Genomic DNA, 19,238 nt, shown 5'->3' with positions numbered 1-19,238 from the left:
GTATGGTATTTAATGGGAGCAATAAATATTGTTATGGTAAATCGACATACCTCATTCCTCTAGAAGGAAGGGCTCCCATACAAATGAAACACAAATTTTTAACTCGGAAACTAATCAAGGTAATGTAACCAAATTTAGCACGTTGGGGTTTTTGGGGGCAGAAATTGTTTCTATGATGATATGACACCCCATCCCACTCTGAAATGGGGAGGAGGGGTCTTTACAAGTTTCTGCATAACTCGAGGTCTGATTTTTTTTGTAAGATTTGGACCACTGCGACCATTATTCTGATCTTTTGTGGTATAGGGTAACGGGGGTATTTTGGCCCACATGCATTTTTGGCCCACCCGGTAACATTTTACGCATTTTATCTGATAAATTCAATGAATATTAGAAAACTATTCAACCCAAAGTCAAGAGGAAGTGGTAATATACAAGGCAACGTGCAGAAGCTATTGTAACAAATATGTATGTTTTTGAAGCAATTCGTTGTTGTAGTAACATCAATAAAATGTCATAGAAACAGAATTGTGTACTCTAACATGTTGGAAAAAGTTGAAAAAGTGGTTAAACGCATGGCCGAAATATGTTTGCCTCTTTCTGAAGCAAACATATTTTGGCCTTGCCAAGTTTTGATATCTCTTTGATTACCGTTCGGCCGTTGCACATAAACAAAGAAACAGCTTGTGACAATTTACAGTAAATTACTTCTTAATTTATCAGATTTAACTATATGAAATTAGATGAGAATGCCTGTCAAAACCAAATCATTTCATTTTTAAATGCTTAAAATTTACAAAAATTCACAGCAGAAGGATGTTCTCGTCAAACCCACTATTTTTGCTCTGAAAATACCGATGATGATGTCAAATATAGATAGTCCGAACTATTTCCATACACGTCTGTAGATATAAAGGTGGGCCGAAGTAAAAATTTGGTGGACCAAAATATGTTTTTCGTACTTCGTAGAAATTTTAATATTTCTAGGATATTTTTCAATATATTGCATTATTGAACGGTGTATATTAAAATAGACACTTAGCTTTTAACACTGGTATAATAGAGTAGGTATTTATGTAGAAAAATTGTGTTTATTTTTAATGAACTGTGCGAACACTTCCCAAAGCTGGCCAAAATACCCCCGTTACCCTATTACGTGAAAGTCCAATTATTTCTGGTTATAGTGATGAAGGAAAACCTTCCAGAAACTTCCGATTTCGTACTTTATCACAGTGCGAAAATAATTGCTAATTTAATATATTTTAGTTCCAGGCAGAGTTGTAGCCTTGCTTACAAGAATAAAACCTTGTCAATTTATGGAAGAGTAATTTGATAATAAAATCATAAGTGCGAGCCAATTGGACCCCAAAGTTTTACATGGTTTAGTGATTTTTATGTATCAGCTAAAAAAGTGTAATTTTCTAAGCAATTAAATAAAAAACTGTTTATCGTTGTCCTTCGATTTTTATATAAGAATAAAAAACTACTAATACATTTCTATGACAGTTCGCGCATATACCGTACATAGGCGAACTGCCAATTATTTTTTTCCTAAATAACGTTTTGCTCAGAAAACGCGGCTTTTTCACTTGATATATAAAAACTGATACAGGTCGAACTTGATTATCCAGTTTTTTGATATACATTTCTCTCCTTTTTCACGGATAACCGAGTTCTCCGGATAATCTAGCCGATTTTTTATATGTATTTTTTATTTTTTTTCTCATCGCAAACAATCAGTTTGTTGATAAATAGAATGTAGCCTACTTGATAAATATGCCGACATCTATACATATAAAAATGGAATTTAGTCTGTATGTCTATCTATCCGTCTGTTCGATCCATACTTGGGAATGACTGAGCCGATCAGCATAAAAATGTAACGGTCGCACAGTGGTCGAAGACCGGAAAAAACCTCGATTGTTTTGTCAATATTTTTGATGTTTTGCATTTTTACGAAGATTCTCAAAGTTTAAATGACCTTTTCCCAAAGTTTCATGACTATTGGTTGAGACATCAATTTTTATCGCACTTTGAATATTGCTCTATCAGGCAATTTCAATGATTTTCATGTTTGAAATCACAATTTTAGCTCAACTTTAAACACCCGAAACTTTCTCAGTTTTGATCTGATTTTGATTCAACAAGTTTCATTTTGAAGGGAATTTTGTGTACCTTTTGGTTGATTTCCAAGACTTTCCAAAAATATAACCAATTTCTCAATCGAGGTAAAACATATTGCAGGGAAGCCAAAAAAACATGTAATTCTAATTTCATTTCTACCGTACAATCTTGTGAAACAGTTCGGAACGATCGGATAACCAACAATCAATGGGAAATTTATTGTACTGTTTAGATTTTTGGGTCCCGTTTTGCACATCGTTGCTCATAGGGAGATATTTTGACAATAAAACTATGGAGACGTATGGTGGTCAGTTGTAAAATACTCAAATTCGTATATTTAAACAACAATATTGACTGGGAAGTATACATGAAGTTTTTTTCCTGTAGTTTCAAGCATTTTTATATAAACTTGTAAACCGCTTTCGGTACTGCAGGATGCATGAAGAGAGAATAAATTGAATTGATGAGAAAAAAATATATCGACTTTTATATTTTCAATGACGTTGAAATAAACTACCATACGATCTCATGATTTTCCTTCAAAGACCTCTAACTTGTCACAGAAAGATCTTGAATTGGTCAAACGGCTTAAAAGCTAAAAAAATTTCAAAATTAAATAAATTAAATTATGACGATTCTTGCACCACCCTAATTCAAAAAGGAGTACCCTAAGAACCAAACAAAATAAATGTGATTCTAAAATTTTTCGATGAAGAACAATTGTGAGAACCACCCCAATACTCATCTTAGCACCTATATTCTTCCCGTCGCTTTTATTTCGCTCTTCTCATCGCTTTAACTTCCGACTACTCGACTTAATCAAGAGGTAAAATAAAACTACTTTTACTTTGAAAAAAGTATGCACTTTAGGTATACATACATATTCTGACATCAAAAATTAGTTAACCACTCCAAAATTGTAATAATATGTAATGTCCAATCATATACAAAAGACTTTTAGGTTTTTCCCGACTTTTGTACAGAGACCTGTCACTGTGGGTCGGGCCGGAAAAGGTTCTAATGACATTTCTCCTTTCTCTAGAACAAATGGAACCTAATTGAGCATGTCTCCTTTCTCTAGGTTTTTGAAAGTGAGAAATATTTCCATGGTGGTTCGATACCCCTCCCTCCTCTAGAAGGGAGAGTTTTTATACAAATCAAACACAATTTTTTGCATATCTCGGGAACCAATCAAGCAAATGGAATAAAATTAGACATGTGAAGGATTTTAGGGGCAAGAAATGTTTTTATGGTGGTTCGATACCCCTTTCTCCTCTGAAAGGGAGAGCTCCCATGCAAATGAAACACAAATTTCTACATAACTCAAGAACTATTCAAGCAAATGAGACCAAATTTGGAAAGTAACGATTTTAGAGTTCAAGCAACGTCTCTATGATCTCCCGTCCTAGGATGGTGGAGGTGGTCCTACTCAAATGAAACATATTTCAACCATTTTTTTTCCGGAAAACAACCGTAAAGATGTCCTTAGGTCTGTAATTGACGCCACACGCCATTTTGAAATCTAAAATGTTTCGAAAACAGCCTAAAATGATCGAATACCACCCAGCATGTGTATTTCCGTAACCAGAATGATGCCTAGAGGCTATAAATTGACTTCACATTCCATTTTGAATTCTAAGATGCTGACTTCCGCTTTCTGGAAAATAGCACAAAATGACCGAATACCACCAAATACGGGTATTTCTGTAATTGGGATGATGCATAGAAACCCATTGCCATTTGTAATTTTTTTTCACCAAATTATTTCCAGTTATTTTATTTCATTTCTTTCTTATTTTAAGCTTTAGTCAAGCTATTTTTATCTCTATTTCAAGCAGTAAATGTGGAGCTGACGATTGAAAAATGTACTAACTGGGAAAATAGTTAATTAGAAATTTACGAAAAATATAGTCCAGCAGGATGCGTTTCCGATTACACCACCGCAAGACGTATAAGTCGGCCTCGCTAAAAAGCTATTTTATCATTTACTCAGTAGAGAGTATTGTTTGGTGGCTGGCTGTTGTTTCCTTTTTTTTTTTTAATAAAAGTTTTTGATATAAACATACTGATACAAAATAGTATATCATAATAATAAGGCAAAGAATTACTGAAAAGGAGAAGTTTGTTGCGAACCAACGATTTGAGATCATTCTCAAATGCAACAATGCATTTAATATAACAAACAGCCTCATGTAGTTCAAACTTACGGTCGTAGCTTTGCCTTTTCTGATCATTAAATTTTGTTTTTGATGTAGAGAAATAATCATAAAAGTCTCTTTCAAATAATCTTGCAAGGTGGTATTTCCCTTTTTGAAAAAGTATTCACTTGCTATTTTTATTTGAGCTATTCGATTTAGCTGTTTCAGCATCCGTTTACCGAAATTTTCTTGAAAGAATTATCGAGATTATGTTTTAGCCATATTTCTACCGCCCAATATCGATGACAGAGAATTTTTTTACAAATGTGTTCCCGAATATCATTCATAATCATGTGTCCCATGATTGAGTGCACTTGAAATGCTTGACGGCGAAAAACAAAGATGTCGACGATATGAAAAATAGCTTTCAAACGAAATTCGATTCAAAATTAACATATTGTATGAATCGATCAGTAGATTGTGAAAATAATCACGAAGAAGTAACCACCCGGACGAACAAATGCGATTCGCATAGATTCCTTAGGATTCCTCACATTGGATTCGTGAGCGTCCTTGAAAAGGATTCCTGAAAAAAGAATACTCAGGAATGCCCTGTATATGGCTCTAGGATTCTTGAATAAGAATCCTGAGTGGGAATCCTCCGGATCGTGTTAGCGATTTCTTTCACGATTCCGTCACCGAGTTAAAGGTATCCTGGGGATTCTTACTCAGGATTCTCTGCGTGTTAGTGAAGGCAGCTATCCAACGAAACATGCTTCGAAGACAATAGATTTAGCTAAAAATTTGGTTAATAACTCTGCTTTACCAGAACTACCTAATTTTCCAGAAAATACGCCACTTGGGGTGAAACGTTTCTTAAAGATTTTTTTTTGAATGCCGTTGAAATCACCAAAACTGCAAGAACTCGGGTTAGTCTTGATAGAATTGCTGAAAATTTAGATTATTACTCTAGTTCAATAAGAAGTTTAAGGGCAAGAAGACAAAAGTAACAAATAAATTTATACGACGAAAAAAAAAATTCTTGAAAAATACTTAGCGATTTTCGGGGTGCTATTTTCTCCATAGAAAAAAGTCCAGAACCCGAATGTGGCATTTTATAAAACAACAGCTTTTACTCGATATCAAATCCAGATGCATCATTTGAAAACTGACTAAAAAGGACTAAAGTTTCTCTTGACTCTTTCACTTAGTTTCAAGAAAAGCATCCATTGCGCGTAAAAACCTCGCATCTTTTGATCTATAAAATAATTTATAAATCCTGCACTAAGTCTAACATTATCAAGTCTAAGATTATCAAAGAATAACAATAAATGATATCCGTTTTCAAGTTATTTTGAATTTCAGTTTTCGATGATTAGAAAATAAATACTCAATTTTAAATTAAACGGAAAAGAGTTTAATTTTTCTAGGAAATTTTTATGCTGAAACTTGACGTTATTTTGAAACTTTTGCTGAAAAAATCAGGATGAAGAAATGTAAAATAAATTTTTAAATAAAAGTTATAAGCAAATTTAAAAAAGTCCCAATTTTAATGTATTTTTACTTATTATTTTTGTTTTGATATTCTCATCGGCTAAACGGTGTCTTTTTGAGCTATTAGTATTTGTTTTGAATCACAATTAATTTTTGAACTGAAGGAAAGCTTGATCGGTGATATTTATGAGTAAGAAAAAAATCAAGGAAATGATACTGGAATATATTATATTATTTTTATGGTTTCTTGAATATATTGGCGTTCAGGCAGGACACATTTGTAAACTTATTTAAAACATAAATGCCAGTAGGAAAAAAATCGAAGCAAATGAATTTAATATGTTTTACACACTATGTTATATGACACATACGTACAAATCCTCAAGTTTGAGTTTTGTTTTGCATTCCCAGACATTTAACACCAGAGTGAATTTGTTACGTAGTTTATGGACAATCTGAAGACCGTAAGTGGCTACAACGCTTGTAGAAAAAGTTATTTATCCCAAAATGATTGAATGTCTGAGGAGCGGCTCACCATTGAATTTTTCCAGCAACTATATATTTGTATGAATAGAGGAGCGATTATCCTATATAAGGAAAAAGGTTAGATGTTAGCAATGGTTTCATGAATTTCATAAAATGGCATAAAATCGTTAAACCTTCTGTTCATATATTGTTTCCTTTTGCCAATATCTTTAGATAACCCAATTGTTGAACGGTTATCTTGAATGTCCAGCGTTTACACCGTACACTGTATTATCAAAATTCTAAACACTCTTGCGTAGCCGAAGTTTTCAAATATGCTGCACTGCAGTGCAATTCAGTACAAATTACTTACAACAGATTTCCTGTCGCATCAAATGCGCGAGTGCATTGCAATTAATAGCATGCAGGTACTTGGAGCGAAGCAGATTTTTTCGTATTATCTGTTTCTCGCGTCCTTAGGCAGCTACCAAAAATTAAGATGTTTCCCGGGTGATTTGCTTGCTGGTATACCTTCCGTAAGTATCTGCCATTTATCTGATTGCATCGTCATGTGGCATCGTCACCAAGCCGTGCTGTGGCATGCGGGCCGGGAATCGCAATTTGATATTGAAGTTGGCTGTGTAGCTACTCCTCTTCGAAAACGTGATACTAGCTGTCGCTGCTATTTGGACCCTAAACCTGGTAGCAGACGGTGGAAATCATTTCGTGATTTGGCTTAATTTTAGCAAACAGGATCAGCTCACGCCGACTCGAGCGGGTTGTCGGGGTTAAGCAGGTTCCGTTGTGTTAGTGATTGCAGTACGGGAATGAAGAGGATCGGATTGTTTCGCGCGATAACAGTAATTAACACGATTCTGATTTTAATTATGTTGTACTGAAAGTGGGATCGTGCGCTCCGATTTTTTGTTATTAAATTTTTCCAAAGATTTTTAAAAGAGGTCGAATGATTTTCATAGTTGAAAGTACAGTATATCTAGCTCTTATGGATTAGTGACGTACTTAGAATAGAATAAGCAATTATTTAAAAGTCAACTAATGTTGTAACTAGCATCATAATTTACACTTTTAAGCAAAAACCATAACCTCGCACCCGTCGCGGAGGATGTCCATGGCTTCGATAAACCTAGTCCTGCATCAAAGTGAATAAGAAATAAATTTGCGCGAGATCCCCAATCTATAAACTCATGTTTCCTTTTCTCCGTACGAATGAGTATATCGCCATCAGGTTCTACGCCTTGCTGCCAAAGATTCACCAATCTTTGCAGCATCATTCATCTCCTTCGTCGAATTGCCTGGAGCTGCCCAGAAAGGTTATACTTCATTCATTGCTGGGCGAGTACTCGGAATCTGGTACTTCGCGTATACATCCAAGGCTAATACCGAGAGTCTGGTCCACATCAGAAGATAAATTACAAGCCTCCTCACGTTTTTGCTTCATTCGCAGTCCCGCGCTGTCTGTATGCGCTGTTTTCGTCAAGATGCAGCATAAAGACAATGGCTGGAGTGATATTTACTCCATGAGTGGTCGGGTATCGGGACAGGGTGTAAGTGAGTATATTTCGCTTACAAACAGTAGCCGGGGAATAAGCATATCTAGTTCTGTATCTTACCGTTAACATACGGAGCAGCTCTCATGGCTTATTGTGTTCGAGCTCGGTTCCGGTGGTACTTCTTGGCGGGGTTAGTATTTTTCTTTCTCCTCGGGGAAGCATCTCCTGGTGGGTGTAAACTTTCGCTCCAGCTGGGATTAAAAAAGGCACTCTACGAATACTTTTGACTGTATCATTATTCTTATCATTTTAAGGATTATCACCTGACAGGTTAAACTCACACCTTTAAACAAAATATTACCGGCGTGTGATTAGTTTGCAACATCAATAGCTGTAATTATTTCAGAGAAGTTTTGAGAATTTTTGAAAATGTGGCTATCACAATTTTGTTATTTTATTGCGTGGTATAGTGCCATTTTGACTGCATTATTGGCAGTTTAAAGCTGATGATATTCCAAATTGTTTCCACGCAAGTTAGTGCTGAAAATAAAATTCTCTAAACCAGTTGTTGTATGTTCGAATTTTGGTTGGGAGAGGCCTTACAGTTGTCCTCCAATCTAACTGTTGACTGCAAACTCTGTACACAAAAAAAAAAAACAAAGTCAAGCTTCACCTGTAAAGGAGCATGCATAGCTTTTTCAAGGTTTATGGACCTCTCCCTCCCCCATCGTAGCATTTCGTCACAAAGTCAGACCCCCCATAGATTATTACGTAACTTTATAACTACGCCCTCCTTCTAGACATTTTTTTTGCAAATTTAATTATCAAAAAAATACATAAATGAACAAGAAAGGACAAGTAAGTATTTAAAATGACACTAAACAAACAAAGCAGTGATAAAAAAGAACAATTAGGACGAATATTTTTTTAGTTTCATATTTGCTACTTAGCTTGGCTGACCCCCTACCCTCCCTCTCGCCACATTACGTCACAAAACTGCAAACCGCTCCTCCCCCTCGAATGCTACGTCATTTATGAATGTTCATTGAATTTTCTTACACGCAAAAGTTCGAGCCTTAGTAACTTTTGCGTTTTTTCAATCTGCACAAGTTTTGTTTTGATTTCGCTTAAACATTGTGTGAAAACTATAACTCAATAGTTATCCAGCGAACACATGAACAAGCAGTTTTCTCATATCTTTCAGTGATTTACGAGTACAAACGATGTACTGTAGAGATTTTAGTTGATGAAGACACAACAGCACGATTGTATCCAGTTTTTTACGCGCCATAATGGCGGACGCTATAATGCAAAGTTCGTAATAAATTGCCCACCCTTCTGACAACTTTGCTTATGTCAGTGTTGAGTCTTCATGTAGTTTATCAATAGAAACCTAATCAAAGGTGCCATTATTTTGCACAATATTGATGTGTTTTCGCATCATACAACTATTGAGTGTAGACTTTGCTAACTCTTCGCTCTTCAAACATCCAGCAGTTCATGGCTGGATGACTCTCGTTTAATCAAGCGGTTTCCGAATTTCGTAGAAAGTTACGATACCTTCTTTATGATGGAAAATATTTAGTTCAGATTACAAAAGTTTCCAAGGACTTCCATGGAATCTCATTGTATTATAAAGCCTTAGCCTGGATTCTGCAATCGGAGGAAGACCTTTTGTTGTATCATAAAGGGTGTCACCCTGAAAGTGATTCACACATTTGAGTGGAGGCCTACCCTGGTAATCAGCTGTGTTTGTTTTGCTTGCGACACCTGTTTTTAGTTTACTTGTAAGTGATAAAGGCAGTGTTTCACTTTTGAGAGGAAAATTGCAATAGATTTAAGTAGAGAACAAATCAAGATTTTGTGTCTTTCTAGACTGAGCAACATATAGATCAGAAGGAAGCTGCCACATCGGAATTTGAATAGCTTGCTCGTGTACAGGACCATTAAACGATTCGAGGATGGTGCTCGTGCGGTTGTCTCCAAATAGAACTTACTTTTACTTACTTTACTTTACTTTCCAAATAGAAACCGGATAAAAAACGGAGTGTGGACTGACAAACAGCAAAAATCGTTCGAATCGAATCGCACAATATCACACAAGAGGGGAAACATTAATCGGTTTTAATTTTTTGACATAAATAAATTGTATCACTTTCATGGTGACACCCTGTATTTTTTTCAGTTTCGAGATACAAAGCAAACAACGCAATCTAATTTTTTTCCTAGATGCTCCCTTCATTTGATATATGCTGAGATACACACCCAACACATGTAACAGGGGGTCACCCTGTACACACTGAAATTTGCCCGGCGAAACCCTTACAGGGCGGCCAGATACCTCTATCGGATTTCGGACTTTTGCTAAAACACAGAAAAAAAAACAAACAAAATAAACACTTATCGCTTTTTATTCCTAATTTCCTCTTGCTGTCGGTGGTGGGGGTGCTGCGGGGACGTTGCTTCTCGTTGTCGGGATGGCCGTTTCCAACAGTTCCTGCTGCAACGAACTCCGGCGGGGTAGTGTTTAAAACTGCTCCTTGGCACTTAGCCGGGGGTAGCTAATGACTTTGCTTACCCTCTCCGGCGAGCAAACACAGAACACAGCACTCAACTCACGGGCCAACGGAACAACCTTCGTTGGTCTTACCAAAGCGGAACAACCTTCGCTCCTACGGGACACAAACTGTAAAATAAAACAGTTAAAAACGCGCACTTTTTGAACATAAACAAACGACGCGTGTCACTCGTACCGTGATTGAGGCTCAACTACTCATCCCGCGATGGCTGCCTATGTTGCCGACCACAACAAACCCGCCGTGACGTCTTAGTCAGCACTCAGCACACCACTTTTCCGCAGCTAGAGGGAAATTCCGGCCTATCTAACCCTAAACATTAATTCACAAATATAAAATAAAAATTATCGGCCCTACTAAACGCGACAATATCGTTCACAAACGAAAAAACGAACGAATTTAAACGAATTTACGTGAACGATATTCAGCGCAAGTGGTGAGAACTGTCATAACAAGTACACGCTGCTGCGGGAGTGCCCAAATGCGGGTAATTTTCACTTTACACTCTCTCGCAGCGGCACCCAAAATTAGGGTTATTTTTACGTTAGCGTTACACATAATTAAGCAAATTTCCCACTCGATGCTAAAATTGTAACCGCACAGGTTACAATCTCGCCCACACCGAGTGGAAAAAAAATTTACAGCAATTTTTTTTACTAACCTAACACCTAACACCGATAACAATAATAAACGGGGAATGAATAAGTTAAGGCACAAATAAATAAATAAATAAATAAATAAATAAATAAATAAATGAATAAATAAACAAAAAAATAAATAAATATGTACAAAGTCTGCTATCCCTATCATTCCTTCCGTAATTTACAAGCAAACAATTCCAAAAACTAATCGACCGGAGTTCCGAATCGTTGAAATTGTTTGGTCTTGATGTGAAGTGCTAATTCTGAAAGCATTCGCAAAGCGAGAAGCAGTCAGCTCTCATCTAACTCAATCAAGACCTGAACTTGAAATCCAATTCTAATCCATTTTCCAAGACAACTCATCTTCCCAAAATACTGCAAGTCCCAGTACTAATTTTGTACGGTTCTGACTTGCAGGGGAACGGTTGTCGGTTTTTTTTTTCATCGACTGTCCAACTTTCGTGTTCTTACGGTGCCAACACTCGATACCTGAGCTAGAGTTAATTTCCGAACCACTCATTCTATTCTCTCTTTCAAACATATCCTTTCATTCCAATCGCCATTTGCACTTCGACTCACCCTTTGAATTAACTCTGGAATATTGTATCTCACTCAACCACGTCAACTTTTATTCGTTCACTCATGCATATCCAATCACACATTCACGCACTCCTTCTGGCACTCATCCCACGTCATTGTCAACATTCTGGACCATGTCTTTCTGTCCCTGTTCATCTCAAAAGCATCTCCCATACTGAGACGTTTGAGAGGGACCAAAGAATGTCTCTCGCATAATGCGGTAAATAATAAAAATATTCCCTAAGGAATTCAATTTTATCACCCTGGTGGTTAAAATCTGAAACCCCAGTATTATGCAAGACTCCGAATACACAACATTCGGTTCCGATGACGTGCATTCATACATATCCACATTCGGCCGCACCGTACATACATTACATTGCCTTACCATAAACGATCAGTTTCTAATCCGAATCCATCTTATCGTTTCTGGCAGCACGGCATCGTTTGGAGACGTCAACCGGCGATGACGTCATTCCTATGCGGAATGATCAATGAATATTTTATGTAAACAAACCGGAATGGAAACTCGCCGTTCACATTCCGGTTTTCGCGATTTTTTTGGTTTTCGCGACGGTTTCTCGCGGCGAAAACACGTTGCGCGTGCGTGTTTATCCCCATAGAAAAGGGGAAAAGTGTTTTGTGCGAAGAAGAAACGCCCAAACAAGGCAGAAATTTGTAAAAAGTCCCCGCTGAAGAGGGGTGAAAACTAAATCAATGGCCCCGAACAAGGCGAAGTGATATGTTTTCGGTTGTTTGCCTGCTGTTTCCAAGTGCCTGTGCGTGGGTGTTTTTCCAAAAGGCGCGGAAATCTATTCCGGCAATAATTAAACTTTACACCGTCACGACTGATTTTGGAACAGAAAGCAAAACTTCAGCGGAACGATTTATTACTCCGCCACTAGTACGAAGCACGCAAAACGTCAATGAAGGTAATGAAGAACCTTCTAACGGCAGTGTAAGTCTCCCTTTTTACTATTCACTAGAAGTAGGTAGAGCAACGCATAAATGGACCGACAGTCCCAAATGTAATCCGACGGTCGCCTTTGAAATGTTCCCAAATGAACAATCCGTTTAAAGGCAGGCCGCCGGTATAAAATTGTACCAGTTTATGCTGGCTTGAGAAGATTTGCTGGCCAGACACCAAGATTTTTACCGATAGGATCAACCAGCTCGTAGGACGAAGACCCCTTTTTGGCGAGAACTTTCGCCGGTAAGTATTGTGGCCCAATTTTAGCGTTATAAGGCTCGAGAGCGTTCGACAACTTCATGTTTCGTCGGTAAACAATTTGACCGACTGCGAATGGGTTCGCAAATTTGCGATGTCGCCCGTTGTATTGCTGTCGAGCACCCTCTGAGGCCTTACTAAGATTTTTAACCACAATACCCCGGATTGTCTCTAATTGGTCCTGTCTTGATTTCAGATCACCCTCCCCGGAAATCCTGGAGTAGTTATCCCCTGATGCCATTTCGCAACCATGGACGACGAAATGAGGACTAAACCCGGTAGACGAATGAACCGTGGTATTTAGGATGCGTTCCACATCAGAAATGCGGGCATCCCAGTTGCGCTGGTCCGTGCGGGCGTACGCGCGTATTGCCGTATTTATAGAACGATTCGTTCGTTCTACCGGGTTAGCCTGCGAATGATATCTCGAATTCAGCCAATGTGTAACATTTGTTTCTTTTAGGAACCGGCTGAATTCTTTGGAGATGAACGTCGAACCATTATCGCTCAACAGGATTTCCGGACTTCCATGGCGGTTGAACCATTGTTCGCGAAGGGTCGCACAAAGTGAGGCGCTGCAAATTTTGCGAACGGGGGTCAACATTACGTACTTGCTGAAGACGTCGAGGACGACTAGCAAGTGTTGATTGCCTCGTTTGCTTCGAGGAAGTGGGCCTATGTAGTCCACCGAAATCATCTGCCACGGTGCACCGGTTGTGCGTGACTGACCCATTTCTGGTTGGACTGAGGTAAATGGTGCTTTTATCTCTTTGCAGGTCCCACATTGGCGAATATATTCGCGAACTTCTGGTCCCATACGAGGCCAAAAATAGCGTTTTTGAACCTCGTGAATCGTTTTATCATAACCCACATGAAGCAATTCATCGTGGGTATGTTGCACGATTTCTTCTCGACACTCGGGAGTTGGGACCAATTTCCAATTAAACCGAGAGTCGAATGGTACACTTTTCGAGGCCACGTATTTGAAAAGTTTACCATCTTCGACTTTAAAGTCAGGATAATCATCAGGATTAGCTGAATTTAGACTTCATGGAACAATACCAGTCTGAAGTGGACAATGCCGAAATGGCAGCTACAGCACGGGATAAGGCATCCGGAACGACATTGTCCTTACCTTTCCGGTGCTCAATGGACATGTCGTAGAGTTGTAGTTACAAACTCCACCGACTCAGGCGCGAACTGGTCTTCCATTTGGTCTTCAGTATCCAGGTAATGGCTGATGAATCAGTGACAAGTCGAAAGCGATAACCTTCCAAGTAACCTCGGAAGTGTTCAACCGCCATAATCACCGCCAGACCTTCCTTTTCGGTAGCGTGGTAATTCCGTTGGGGAGTGGTTAGCTTATGTGAAAAATGAGCTACCACTTTTTCCCCTTCTGGATGTTGTTGCACCAGAACAGCCGCGACAGCAGTGTCACTGGCATCTGTCTGCAGAATAAACTCCTTCGAAAAATCTGGCGGGACAAGCACTGGAGGAGTGACTAAAAGTTCCTTTACCTTCAGGAACGCGAGTTCTGCTTCGGAGTTCCAGCCAATATTCTTGGCCTTTGTTTTCAAGAGGTCGGTCAAAGGTGCGGTTACCTCACTAAACCGATCAATGAAACGCCGGTAGTAACCGCACATTCCAAGGAATCGGCGCAGTTTAGTAACCGTCACCGGCCGCTCGTAATCGAGTATCGGCTGAATTTTGTCAGGATTGACTTTTAGACCTTCCTGATTCAACAAATAGCCAAGAAATTTTAACTCTGGAACCCCAAAACGGGATTTAGCCAGGTTTATCGTCAGATTGGCTTTGGCTAGACATTTGGCCACCTCTTTGAGTAATTGTAGGTGATGCTCGAACGTTTCGCTTACCACGATGATATCATCGAGGTAAACGAAGACGTACGGTTCCAGTTTTCCTCGTCCTAACACCTGGTCCATCAGACGTGCCAAAGTGGCAGGGCTGTTAACGAGACCGAAGGGTAGACGAGTAAATTGGAACATACCCCTGCCGGGCACACTGAAAGCAGTAAACTTACGACTGCCCTTAGCCAACGAACCTGGAGAAAAGCCTCCTTTAAGTCTATTGTAGACAGGTACTTGGCTTTAGGCAGGCTTCCTAAAATGCGCCCGGGATGGGGCAGAGGGTATGCATCACGTACTGTACGCTCATTAAGAGGCCGGGCATCTAGACAAAGCCGAATAGAGTCGTCTGGTTTGGTCACAGCGACAATATTCAAAGACCAATCGGAATCTGACTCTTCAATAATACCCATAGAACGCCAACGGTCGACTTCTTCCCAGACTTTAGACAGTTTTCTTGGGCTCATTTTATAAGGATATCGGCAAACAGGCGCGGCACTTTGGAATTCTTCCTTAATTACGATCCTGTGCTCTGTTAGCGAGGTCGTATTTAATTTTCCGGGCACTACAGCCTGAAAACAGGTCGTAACCTGTGCTATACAGGCCATCTGTTCAGGAGTAAGTATAGACTCACTCGGAGCATCAATCTCTACTTTTTCGTCCCGTTCCGAACCTGAGTTCAACAGAGCACAAGTTTGCAACTCGGGTGTTATTCCAAAGGCGGGCCAAAAGTCCATACCGAGTATTGAAAAAACTGTTAATTGCTCCACTACAAGGGTGCAAATAACCTTTGTCTTGTTTTGGAAAGTGTACGGAAGATATATTTGTCCAAGGATCGGCAAGGTCTGTCCATTTGCTAAACGAAGTTCAACTGGCCTTTCCAAACTTTTCAATGGACTTTTGGAAAACTTTCGGTACAACTTTTCGGTGATAATGGTGGCATTACTACCACTGTCGAGCAAAGCCTTGAAGGAATGGCCATATACTGCGATAAAAACGAAAGGACGATTAACGGACGGATCATCGAGGATGATGGTTTCAACAAACAACGGATCACGATAATCCTCATCATGAGCTGGTCGAAAACTGTTGTAAATTTGGGGGTCTAATTTTAGGCTTTCTATGGGGCGCACATCCTTACACAACTGCGACTTTAGTTGGTACGAATCCCGTTTTTGACGTAGGACTACGTCTAACCGCACTATATTGAGATAAATTCTGAGAAAACTAAAAACCAAGGTGTAACGCCGGAATGAAAGATTTCAAACGGTAATACTTGTGTAACCACATGATGGATTACAATGATCAATATGTCGTTGGATTGATAAAATGATGGACATTTTTGTGATACTTCAGTGATCATTATTACTTAATTGTTCAACAGTGAAAATTAGTGAAAACTTTCAAGATCGAATTTCCCCTACAATGAACCAATCACGTGCGCGCATGCCTGGCACAGACTTCATGAGTAGACACAAACCATGGCGCATGTAAACGTAAAATTGATTCTTGAAATGCCACGTCGTGATTGATTTTTTGTTACGCTTTCGGACATTTTAAACAACTATTCCATTTAAAATACAGCTTCGAAAAAGTATGAATATCCTTGGTTGGATGAAATTGAATTAACTATTCTTATACATTTTTCAAAAGTCTTGAAAAAGACTGTTTCTGAACTGCTTGATAAAGTTGTGTGCTGGGCTTCGGCAGATTCCTTCGCTGCAGCAAATTTGTTTACTACAAGTACTGCCCTTCCAAGCATAGTTGTCCCAGCGTGCATAAGTTTTGTGTAGAACATGGGACTACTATGATTGGAACGGCAGAGTAGCCTTTCGACAGCCCATCACTTTCATCACAACTATTTTTCTCCGTCTCCAGTGTTAGCGCTAGAATCAGTCAAATGATTAGAGTTCGTTGTCTAATCCGAACAGGAACATCCAGCGTTCCACTAGCTCCAAACAGAAATGCTGCGACCGCGACGCGCACAGGTCTAGCTCAAAATGCGAAATGACTGAACGCGCGGACGGTTCTTTTCCTTTTATACTCGCACACTGGCAACTGATAAGCTCCGCCCGGTTTAATTTTTCTTTCATTTCCTTAGCTGCATATGTTCCCGCAATCACACGCAATGAGAAATTATCTCAAGCAATCTGCGGCAGGACAAATGAATTCAATTTAAGTTTTGATTTATGACGGCTTGCCACTGCTCGTCAGAACCCCCAGAAACGATTTTAAAACACTAATTGCCATGGAATTCGATTTTGATCTTACATTACAACAGTATTGCTGCCGGTTGAAACAAGCTAGCGCACCGTTTCTGAAGCAAAACGAACCTGTTATTATTCACTGTCCATTCACTGGGCTCGAAATTCCCATCGTTGAGTAAAATTGAATTAACTTTCTTTATAAATTCAATAAAAGTCTTGAAAAAGACTGTTTGTGAACTGCGTGTTAAAGTTGTCCAAACAGGAACATCGGGAGTCCGCTAACTGCAAACAGAAATGCTGCGACCGCCATGGAATTCGATTTTGGTCTTACATTACAACAGTAATGCTGCCGGTTGAAACAAGCTAGCGCACCGTTTCTGAAGCAAAACGAACCTGTTATTATTCACTGTCCATTCACTGGGCTCGAAATTCCCATCGTTGATTAAAATTTAATTAACTTTCTTTATAAATTCAATAAAAGTCTTGAAAAAGACTGTTTGTGAACTGCGTGTTAAAGTTGTGCAAACAGGAACATCGGGAGTCCGCTAACTGCAAACAGAAATGCTGCGACCGCCTTGGAATTCGATTTTGGTCTAACATTACAACAGTATTGCTGCCGGTTGAAACAAGCTGGCGCACCGTTTCTGAAGCAAAACGAACCTGTTATTATTCACTGTCCATTCACTGGGCTCGAAATTCCCATCGTTGAGTAAAATTTAATTAACTTTCTTTATAAATTTAATAAAAGTCTTGAAAAAGACTGTTTGTAAACTGCGTGTTAAAGTTGTCCAAACAGGAACATCGGGAGTCCGCCAACTGCAAACAGAAATGCTGCGACCGCGACGCGCACAGGTCTAGCTCAAAATGCGAAATGACTGAACGCACGGACGGTTCTTTTCCTTTTATACTCGCACACTGGCAACTGATAAGCTCCGCCCGGTTTAATTTTTCTTTCATTTCCTTAGCTGCATATGTTCCCGCAATCACACGCAATGAGAAATTATCTCAAGCAATCTGTGGCGGGACAAATGAGTTCAATCAGAGAGCGGGGGCCTAGTGTGGTTGGTAACGTCTCCGCCAACCACGCTCGACGCCTGGGTTCGAATCCCACCGCCGACATAGGTGTCGATGGTTGTGAGGTGGCGTGATCCACTCACAACCAACCAAACTGGTCTAGATTCAATCCTAGCCGACACCGGGAGATTTTCTGAGGCAAAAAATCTCTGGGATCACGCCTTCCATCGCATGAGGAAGTAAAGCCGTTGGCGCCGGTCCGTTAATAAACGGGTCGTGAGTTAGGGTCCTGGGTGTGGAGTCGCCTCCCTGGGCGTCGGTGATTGGCCACAACAGTGGCGGAACAAGACCGACGGAAAATAAGCGAGAATAAAAAAAAAAAAATGAGTTCAATTTAAGTTTTGATTTATGACGGCTTGCCACTGCTCGTCAGAACCCCCAGAAACGATTTTAAAACACTAATAGCCATGAAATTCGATTTTGATCTTACATTGCAACAGTATTGCTGCCGGTTGAAACAAGCTAGCGCACCGTTTCTGAAGCAAAACGAACCTGTTATTATTCACTGTCCATTCACTGGGCTCGAAATTCCCATCGTTGAGTAAAATTTAATTAACTTTCTTTATAAATTTAATAAAAGTCTTGAAAAAGACTGTTTGTGAACTGCGTGTTAAAGTTGTGCAAACAGGAACATCGGGAGTCCGCTAACTGCAAACAGAAATGCTGCGACCGCCTTGGAATTCGATTTTGGTCTAACATTACAACAGTATTGCTGCCGGTTGAAACAAGCTGGCGCACCGTTTCTGAAGCAAAACGAACCTGTTATTATTCACTGTCCATTCACTGGGCTCGAAATTCCCATCGTTGAGTAAAATTGAATTAACTTTCTTTATAAATTTAATAAAAGTCTTGAAAAAGACTGTTTGTGAACTGCGTGTTAAAGTTGTCCAAACAGGAACATCGGGAGTCCGCTAACTGCAAACAGAAATGCTGCGACCGCCATGGAATTCGATTTTGGTCTTACATTACAACAGTAATGCTGCCCGTTAAAACAAGCTAGCGCACCGTTTCTGAAGCAAAACGAACCTGTTATTATTCACTGTCCATTCACTGGGCTCGAAATTCCCATCGTTGAGTAAAATTTAATTAACTTTCTTTATAAATTTAATAAAAGTCTTGAAAAAGACTGTTTGTGAACTGCGTGTTAAAGTTGTGCAAACAGGAACATCGGGAGTCCGCTAACTGCAAACAGAAATGCTGCGACCGCGACGCGCACAGGTCTAGCTCAAAATGCGAAATGACTGAACGCGCGGACGGTTATTTTCCTTTTATACTCGCACACTGGCAACTGATAAGCTCCGCTCGGTTTAATTTTTCTTTCATTTCCTTAGCTGCA

General features: G+C 39.4%; 1 long non-coding RNA gene across 1 annotated transcript; it reads left to right on the top strand.

Moving 5' to 3' along the window:
* Positions 1-13,017: 13,017 nt before the first annotated feature.
* On the top strand, positions 13,018-13,750 carry LOC129724730 (uncharacterized). Its single transcript, XR_008727955.1, has 3 exons — positions 13,018-13,162; positions 13,220-13,472; positions 13,533-13,750. It is a non-coding gene; the product is annotated as an uncharacterized LOC129724730 (long non-coding RNA).
* The last annotated feature ends 5,488 nt before the right edge of the window (positions 13,751-19,238 follow it).

The sequence above is a fragment of the Wyeomyia smithii genome, chromosome 2 (assembly GCF_029784165.1).
Source record: "Wyeomyia smithii strain HCP4-BCI-WySm-NY-G18 chromosome 2, ASM2978416v1, whole genome shotgun sequence".
Lineage (NCBI taxonomy): Eukaryota > Metazoa > Arthropoda > Insecta > Diptera > Culicidae > Wyeomyia > Wyeomyia smithii.
Note: the sequence above shows the minus strand (reverse complement) of the source record. Positions and strands in the feature narration are given on the sequence as shown.